Below are 9,478 nucleotides of genomic sequence, written 5' to 3'. Positions count from 1 at the left end.
GAGCAGGGAGGGCTATTATATTACAAAAGGCCAAAAGGAAGCTATGAAAACTGGCCCTACCTACCAAAAGAGTAAACCAAAAGTAATACCACAGCTTGGAAGGACTGCAGGGATTACTCCTAACACTAAGGCGTAAAGGATACAGGGATGTTGACTCCTGCCACAGCCGCTTTCCACCGTCCTGTTTGGCCTGCACAGAAAACAGATGGATCTTAAAAGATGATGGTGGGTTCTAATAAACTTCAGGATGGGGAGACTTCAATTGCAGTTTCTGTTCTGGAAGTGTGTCATCACTTGAGCCAATCAACACATCCCTCCTGTAGCTGGTATTCAGCTATTGATCTGGCATGAGCTTGTTTCTTGATATCTATTAAGAAGTACCTTATCATATGACATAACTTGTATCACTTTCATGTTAACTTTCTAAGTTATAGATTATCAAATTTAAGAGTGAATATTTCTCAAAGAATCACACTCTTTTTGGAGAGCTTTAGTGCAGTTCTGGTTATGTGCAGAACAGTTGAGTATTGTTAGGCAAAAAATATGTTATTTTTCTTTTTTAGAGATACAGTATTGTTTAAGGTGATGTCTGTGGCTGCTTAGTTGACAAATGGTGGAGTGTAATGGTTATGTTCAGGTGTCAACTTGGCCAATTAATGGTGCCCAGTTGTTCGCTTAAGGAAGCCCTGGCCATTGTTAATGTGAGGACATCTCCTGGACATCAGTCATCAGTAAGTTGATTGTATCTATGGCCAATTACACCTACCAACAACTGAGGAGTTTGGCGTCCCCAATGATAGACATCTCATCTGATCAGTTGAAAGCGATCAAAGGAAGATGCTTCAAAATGTTGAGTAGAGATTAATACAAACTCAATTGAAATTGTAGAAACCAAAAATAAGGCCAATGGCTTAACCTCCCCAGGTATGGGAATTACAGTTTCTTAGTGAGTCCTGGGCTATTCCCCAGGTCCTTCCATGCTCTACTTACAGCCTCCCTCCAGGATCCTTGTCTGTTATCATCACTCCCAGTGAGTGCCTTGCCATATAGGGCATTCTCCTCTGTTATCCTCAGGAGTACCAAGACCGCTCCCTACCTGTTCTTCCATATTCCTGAATGTCCAAGTGCCCACGTGGTGGAAGAGATCATGTGGACAATTTCAGGAGGCCACAGGACTGCCCTTCTCCATGCACTCGATTCTGGCCATATCCTGAAAACCAAACCAAGTGTACCTCCTGGACTGACTGCCGGAACTTGAAAAGGTGAGAGGGGCTGAGCCACTGTCAGGGGCAGAAGGGAGGATCCCAGCCACAAAATGGGTGACTCAGACTTCAGACACTTGCCCTGCTGGGAGCCCTGGTCTAAGTTCTCCCCTTTTCCCCTAATTTCCAGTTGGGACATTTTGGGTAAGTCCCTTAACCTGCCTAAGCCATGCTGTCCCATATTTAAAAAGAGGATAATGGCTCCCTGGTCTAGCCTGATTCTAGACTAGGAACTAAGACTCTCTACCTGCTCAGACCAGAGCCCAGGACAGAAAGTCACAGACAACAGCAGGTGAGTAGTTTCCAGTGTCCAAAGGAGGCAAGAAAGGATGTTGACTGCTGAGCAGGGAGGGATTTTTTTCTGGCATAAAGAAATGTTCTCAACGATGGTGACATATGGCTGCGCAACACTAAATATACCTAGGACACTGAGAAGCATACAAAAAGTATTAACATAATATTTATATATCTTAATACTGGAAAATAAATATATCTGTACAAAAAATAAAAAAACAAAAAAATCATTGGGAAAGAAACACAGAAGTGCTTTCAGGAGAGGGGAAGATAGTCTCCTTTCCTTCTTCTGGTCCAAGCTGGAGAGGGTAAACTTCAGGACCTCATATCTGGCCCTGCTCTTTTTGCTTTATCTAGCTCAGAAGCTGACCAAGCAGGAAGTAGAGCTGCCATGGAGCTCGTGCTGGACCTGACATTGGAGCTGGAAGAGCAGTGTTCAGCATCATGACAGCCTTGCCAGGTGCTTTTTTTATGGCAAAAACTATCCCCAAGCCTTTCAGAGGCAAAGGCCACAAACCAACAGCCCAAAATCAGGAGGCCTTCTGGGACCGAGGTCCACCAGATGATTCTTCTGAGGTTCTTCTAGCTTCTGGTCCCACAGAGGCCCTGAAGCTTCCTGCCTTCATACTCCCCCCAGGTCCTCCAGTCACCCTCACAGGCAGCGACTCCCAGTCCTTCTCACCCACCAGATTAGCCTCTGTTGAATTCATGGTCTCAAGCTCACTACAGAGAAGATGCCCCTGGAATTGCAATTCAATGCTGGCTTTTAATTTCCATGGACACCAGCAGGGTGCTGCAGCTGGGAGAACCCAGGGGATGAGGAACGTCTGTGCTGAGGTGGTGGTGCAGACAGGTTCCCAGGAAGTAGCATATGGTCCTGGTGGGAAGAGGGTGGGCAGATCTGAGGCCTGGCGGTTCCTTCCACCATCTCCTCCAACCTTAACATTGTGGGAATGGGGGATGTTCTTCTATCTGCCCCTGCCCATCACTATGTCCCCAGCCCAAGTCACAATGCACCATGGTAGTCCTGGCAGTAGATGACTGGTAAATGAGCAGGGGACTGGCTGAAGAGGTTTCACATTAGGGGGATCGTGATCATTTGTCTGAACAATTTCTCCTACTTCAGAAACCTCTGACACATATCTGTTTGTCCCCCTGATTGTAGACCAAAAGGATCTGGGATCTAGAAGGACAGGGAGGGGCTGTGTCTGACCTGCTCATGTCAATAGTAGTCATTCCCTAAATAACAGATGGATCGAAGACCTTCTGCCCAAGTTTTCACAGGGTCCCTCATTTTACCACAATCTGAGGCTCAGAAAAAAGGTTACCTCTACTCTGTGTGCCTGTGAGGTCCTCATCCCCCTGACATGTGCTCTTGGAGGCTTAGGTACACCCTGGCCATCCCTTGATGCAGCTGAGCATCCTTGACTGAGCATCAAGACAGATTGGGGAACAGGTTCCTCACCACATCTGCTCAGGGACTAGGTATTCTGGGTTACAATTGAAAAGGGGACAAGTCTGACCACAATGGGGTCATGTTGGAATGATAGGAAACATCAGATGTGGGAGTACAGTGAACCAACCTGCCCCTCCCAGCCACTACCCACACCTCTTATTTCCCATTCTACTGAAGAGAAAGGAAACATTTGTTCCTGACCGAGAATCCACTCACATATTTGGTTCTTTTTTCAGCTACTAAAATGGCACATCCATACCTAGAGGTAGACATGAGGGCATCACATCTGAAGGGCTCATGTGGTTTAGAGTCACTCTCTGACTCCCTGACTAGAATGGAAGTACAAGACTCAGTAATTTTTTTTCTGTTTTATTCCTCCAACTATGCTGAATATAGAAACGTAGCAGTACACATTGGCACCCAGTATATATTTGTTGTTTGACACCACCAGGTCCTTCCTAGATGTCAGTATGAACTGGGACACTTCTTCCAGCTCCCAAGTTTCTCTGTTCTGACTAGACGACCAGTAGGGACCTAATAATGGAATATCCAGCCTTCTTTACAGAAGGAAAAATACACGTGTTCATGGCAACAGGGTAGGCAAGGGCCAAGTCAGATGCTTTTCTTCACAGGGCAGATACCAAAAAAGAAGTCTGAAAACTCCCAGTCCTCCAGCTGCCCTTCACAGTGGGTCAGGAATGGTCGAACTATTCTAATGGCTCATCTTGTTTGTTCCACACTATCAGTGAGAGTCATGTTTCCTCTTACTCCCTGGTCATTTGAGGTGTCACTTAAGGTTCATAGAGGTGAAATGACATCAAAGAGCCATGGAGAAGGCTGACAGAGTTGGGCCGTGACAGGGGTAGTGTGCTCACCTGAAAACCAGCTGTACGAGGGTATTTGATTTCTGATGAAGGTTCCATTGTTTCTCAGTAATCAGGTGGTGACAGAGCTCACCCTTCCCAGATGGGCAGGCAGGAGATCCTGACCCATCTCCTCTATCCTACCAGACCTGAGGGCAGTCTGCTATGGGCTGGTCTAAACTATGTCTTCCTGAGGCTTCACATCCACATAAGGAGGAATTCTTATCAAAATTGGCTCTAGATCCAGAGACATTCTCAAAATCTGATTTGGGAGGGGCTCCAGTTCTTTAGATGTTTCTCCTTCTGGTGATGGTGCTGGGACAGGAGCTAGAGCTGCTAAAGTAGCTGGCACAGGAAGAGAAGGAGTATTCACCAAAATAGCAGCTTTTCCAAGTTCCTTTACAAAGGCAGAAAACATCCCCATGCATTTTGGATGCAAACGCCCAAAGTCATACCCCAAACCCAGGAAGCCTTCCATGACAGAGATCCACCAGAAGACTCTTGTGAGGTTCCTCTTGTCCCTGGGCCAACACCAGGCCTTGAGGTTCCTGCCTGGGGAACCTCTTCAATACCCTGGACCTCCCCTCAGCCTAACAGTCATTCTCTCCCAGTCTTCCTCAATTCTGGCTCACACAGTCTTGAATATAGGGTTTCGAGCTTGACAAGGGAAATTTAGGCACAGCAATTGAGAGCCTGGAATGTACATCTCCACTGAGCCCATCAGGACCCTGAGGCCAGTGGAGCCTGGGATATGGGAAGTCTGCCTTGGGATGGTGAAGCCAGGCTCCCAGGAAGCAGGATATGGCACTGCTGAGATAATGGTGGGCAGTAGATCAGAAGTCTGGCCTTTCCTCCCACTGTGGCTTCCAAAAATATTCCTACCTGTGTGGGTAGATGGCTCCTGTGCTTGCCCCTTCCCATCTCCTTGCCTTCACTGCACAACCAATCCCCTCCCTCATAGTCATTTTGGTGGCTGAATGTTAACAGAGAGAGGATTTGTGAAGAGATTAAACCATGGGGCAAGGGTCATGATCAATCACCTTCACAAGTTTCTCCTACTTCAGGTATCCTTGACATGTATCTGTCTCTCTCCCTACGTGCATTACTGGAATCTGAACTCCAGTGGGGCAGAGATGCGCTGTGTCTTCTATGCTCACTGCGCTGAGTGTGCAAGAGCAGGAGTTAACCAAAATATCTGGTGGATGGGGAACCTCTTGCCCAAGCCTTCCCAGGGCCCTCATTGCACCTGGACCTGAGGTTCGTGCAACTGTGGTTGCCTTATTCGCTGGGTGCCTGTGAGGTTCTTACCCCTCTGACACTGTCCTCCTAGAGGCACGGGGAGAGTCTAGCCACCTCCTGCCTGCTGCTGAGCAGGCAGATTGGGAAACAGGCTGCTAACCATATCTCCTGATCTGGGAACAGGTATCCTGGATTAAAGTCGGGAACAGGAGCAAGTTGAACCATGATGGGCTGATCTTGGGACGGTGGGAACCATCCCATGTGGGGGTCCAGTGACCTGACCTGTGCCTCCTAGCCACTACTCCCACCACATATTTCTCACTCCAATGAAGAATCAGGAACCCTTTATTCTTGACCTAAAGTCCACTCAAATTTTAGTCCTTTCAGAGGTCTTCCATCACCTACAGTGACATGAAAGTCTCTTCCACATCTACAGGGAGCCATGAGGGTATCATCTCATATGTTCTGGACCCTTCCTGCTCATGAGATCTGGGTTGACTCTCTGATTTCCTGACCAGAATGGAAGCTCAATAACTCAAGGTTTTTCTTCTTTATTCCTGCAACTAGGATAAATATAGAAATGTACCTGCACACAAAGGTACCCTGTATTTATAAATTGTTTGAGCCCCACCAGACCCTTCCTAGAAGTCAGAGTGGATATAGGGTACTTCTTCCATGCTCCTTCAAAATCTCTTCTGACTAGACTTCAGATCTTGACGTTGGATGATATGTCCAATGTCTTGACAGAAAGGGAATATGTGGGTTCATGGCCAAGGAGTATGTGAGAGCTGAGTCATATGCTTCACCATGGGGTGGGAAACAATATGTCTGAAAACCTCCAATTCTCCAGCAGCCCATCACACTGGCTAGCACTGCCAGCACTTCTCATGGTATATCCTGTTTTTTCTACACAATAACCCTGTTTCACTTGCCTTCTCAAGTACTCCAAGGAGCCACTTGAGATGCAGGCAGCTGAAGTGATGTCCCAAGACACATGTTGAAGGCTGGTGGATTTGGGGCCTGATGGGTGCGGGGTGCTCACCTGGTGACCAGCTGGTATGGACTGTGGTGTGCAGTTGAAGGTTCTGTATTACCTCAGAAGAGGGCAGGTAACAGAGCACTCCCTGCCCAGGTTTCCATGCACCAAGCTCGGGCACAGCTTCTTCTGCCTTCCATCCCTGTGGAATATCTGCTCTGCGCTGGTTTTCTCCATGTCCTCGACAACTCGTTTTCCCATTGGTGTGTGGGCATCAGGGACAAAAGAGGAACACACAGAGGCTTCTCTATGTCTACCAGGAGGGTTGGGGTTGGAGATCAGACCAGGATCTTAGGGTCTGGGGCAACTGGTGGAACATAGATGCCTTGAGTTTATTGACCTTGACAGGGAGACCCATCCTGCATGCATGCATTTGTTTACAAAGCTGTATGCCTTCTGTCTTTTACATTAAAGTGAATTTTGATAATCTGATGCTGTGATGATCCCTGATCCTGAGTAATGGTAAATGCCTGGAAATTTCATGGTGGGAGAAAGACCCTGTCTTGCTCAAAGATATGAGCTGATGATATAGTGAAGAGAAATTCTAAATGGTCATGAAAATCTTCACAGTAGATCACATTCTCACTGGGGACATTGCAAAAATGACTTTATTTCCTGTGCTGACACCAGAAGTTTCAAACCTTTTCAGAACGTCAACAGATGGCTGGAAAGCAGCCTGCTTTTTGGTCTTTAACTGTTTCAAGTAATCTGGCCCCGGCCATTCAAATTTTATATATGCATAACCTTCAACTAGGTCATCCCATTGTCAGGAGTCTACTCTGGGTGAGTAGGAAACATTAGGATATTCATGGACATGGGATGTTCCCTGCAGCCCTGTTGAAATGGCAAGAGGGAGGATTCCTGTCAAGGTCCAAGGGAGTGAGAGGCTGAACCCCTGAGGTCCCTTTCCTACCCTATGATAATGATGCAGCCCTGTCACTTGACCTGCAGGGTCATGGTGGTGAGCTCCTTGAGATAGCAGGGTGCCGAGAAACACAGCATCATCCTCTCACCCTTTTTGGGTAAAAACAACCCAGGAAATGTGACGATGAGTAAGAAAAGAGTGTTGATAGGCAAACTAGCGGGGAGCACCTGGGAGGCAGGTAGACCAAACCAGAAGTATAGCAAAAACAAAGATCATCATGATTTAGCATGATTCAGCTTTATGCCAAATCATGATAAAAGCCTCTTTTCTGATATTCCATCAAACACTGCACCTGGTCAAGGCTGGGGCTGGGTGGTGGGTGTTGTGGTTGGGGTTGGGGTCTGGATCCCTCTGAATAGGACTGAGCACCAACAGAAGGAGTTCCCATGAGGGAACCTGGTGTGTGACTCAGTCAAGGTCTGTGTCCCGGAGCCCTCCCACCCCTCCCCAAATGTCGAGGGACTGTATGTGGAGACTGTTCTGCTCCCATCTCACTTCCAGCCTGCTCTGACCTCTGTTGGTGGTGTGATGCCCAGCCAGCCAGGTCAGGGAGGAGGTGTCCATGACCTCCACTTCCTGCTCTGTTACTATCTCATGGGTGCAGCTCCACAAAGACAGGGCAGTAGCCAGTTCTGTAGGCATCAGGGGACAGCCTGGCAGTTGCCAAGAGGAACAAGCCCATATGAAGTTCCCTGCACAGATGAGGCACAGACCTTGTCTGCAGTCCTCCTCCCAGAGGAGAAGTGACAGCTCCATGGCTCAGGATCAATATTTGGGCAGAGGGATGCCAGCCCAGGTCTTCCCATCCCACACTGGCAGCCATGTCCTGGAAGTGAGCATGATGGGCCACCTGGTGTGTCCTCCCCCAACCCCCTGCTTCTGCTCAGGGATGCCCACTCTCATGCCCCTCCCCTGACACACCCATGCTTGAGTGGGAGGAATTGAGGTTGCCCCAGCAGGACCACAGAGTCAGCCTGACCTGCATCTCCTACCCAGGACCCTGGGTTACATTTTGTCATATTTTGTCAATTGCCTTTCCTGCATCTATTGAAATGATCATGTGATTTTCCTTCTTCAATTTACACTGATTGATTTTTTTAAAAGATTTATTTATTTCTCTCCTCTCCCCCGCCCGCCCCGGCGTTGTCTGTTCTCTGTGTCTATTCACTGCATCTTCTTTGTCCACTTCTTTTGTTGTCAGCGGCACGGGAATCTGTTTCTTTTTGTTGCGTCATCTGATTGTGTCAGCTCTCCGTGTGTGCAGCGCCATTCCTGGGCAGGCTGCACTTTCTTTCGTGCTGGGCGGGTCTCCTTACGGGGCGCACTCCTTGTGCGTGGGGCTCCCCCTACGGGGGGACACCCCTGCGCGATACAGCACTCCTTGCATGCATCAGCACTGCACATGGGCCAGCTCCACATGGGTCAAGGAGGCCTGGGGTTTGAACCACGGACCTACAATGTGGTAGATGGATGCCCTAACCACTGGGCCAAGTCTGCCTCCCTGTTTGATTTTTTAATGTTGAACGAACCTTGCATAACTGGTATAAACGCCACTTGTTCATGATGTATAATTTTTTAATTATACATTTATTATTATTATTTTTTAAAATTTTTTTATTATATGTTTTTGGATTAGGTTAGCAAGTATTTTGTTGAGGATTTTGGCATCAATGTTCATTAAAGAAATTGGTCTGTAATTTATTTTTATAATATATCTTTATTTGGCTTCACTGGTAAGGTGACAATGGCTTCATGAAATGAGTTTCCTGGTCAATCCTTTGACAGAGTTTGAGCAAAGTTATCTTAGATTGCTTTTGAATGATTGGTAGAATTCACCTGTGAAGCCATCTGGTTCTTTACTTATCATTTGGGGGAGGTTTAGGATGACTGTTCCAATTTCTTGTAATTCGTTTGTTGAAGTCTTCTATTTCTTCTCACATCAGTGTGGATTGCTTGTGTGTTTACAGAAATTTGTCCATTACATCAATGTAGTCTAGTTTGTTAGCATACAGTTGTTCACAGTATCCTCTTATGATCTCTTTTATTTCTTCTGGGTCAATAGTAATTTCCCCCTTCTCATTTCTGATTTCATTTGTTTACATCTTCTCTTTCTTCTAACTTTGTTAGCCTAGCTAAGTGTTTAACAATTGTGTTGATCTTCTCGAAGAGCCAATTTTTAGTTCTGTTGGTTTTCTCTATTTTTAAAAAAATTCTCCATTGCAATTATTTCTGCTCTAATCTTTATTATTTCTTTTCTTCTGCTTGCTTTGAGATTTGCTTGCTGTTCTTTTTCTAGTTCCTCCAGTTGGGTATTTAGTTCTTTGATTTTAGCTCTCTTTTTTAAATATAAGCAATGAGTACTATAAATTTCCCTCCCAGCCATGCCTCTTCTATATGCCATAG

At 46.6% G+C, this 9,478-nt stretch overlaps 1 long non-coding RNA gene across 1 annotated transcript; it reads left to right on the top strand.

Moving 5' to 3' along the window:
* The first annotated feature begins 992 nt into the window (after positions 1-992).
* Positions 993-6,582, top strand: LOC131280465 (uncharacterized). The gene is made up of 2 exons (XR_009188070.2): positions 993-1,262; positions 1,914-6,582. It is a non-coding gene; the product is annotated as an uncharacterized lncRNA (long non-coding RNA).
* Positions 6,583-9,478: the final 2,896 nt, after the last annotated feature.

Source organism: Dasypus novemcinctus, chromosome 11 (assembly GCF_030445035.2).
Source record: "Dasypus novemcinctus isolate mDasNov1 chromosome 11, mDasNov1.1.hap2, whole genome shotgun sequence".
Classification (NCBI taxonomy): domain Eukaryota; kingdom Metazoa; phylum Chordata; class Mammalia; order Cingulata; family Dasypodidae; genus Dasypus; species Dasypus novemcinctus.
This window is presented reverse-complemented; position numbering and strand designations above follow the sequence as displayed.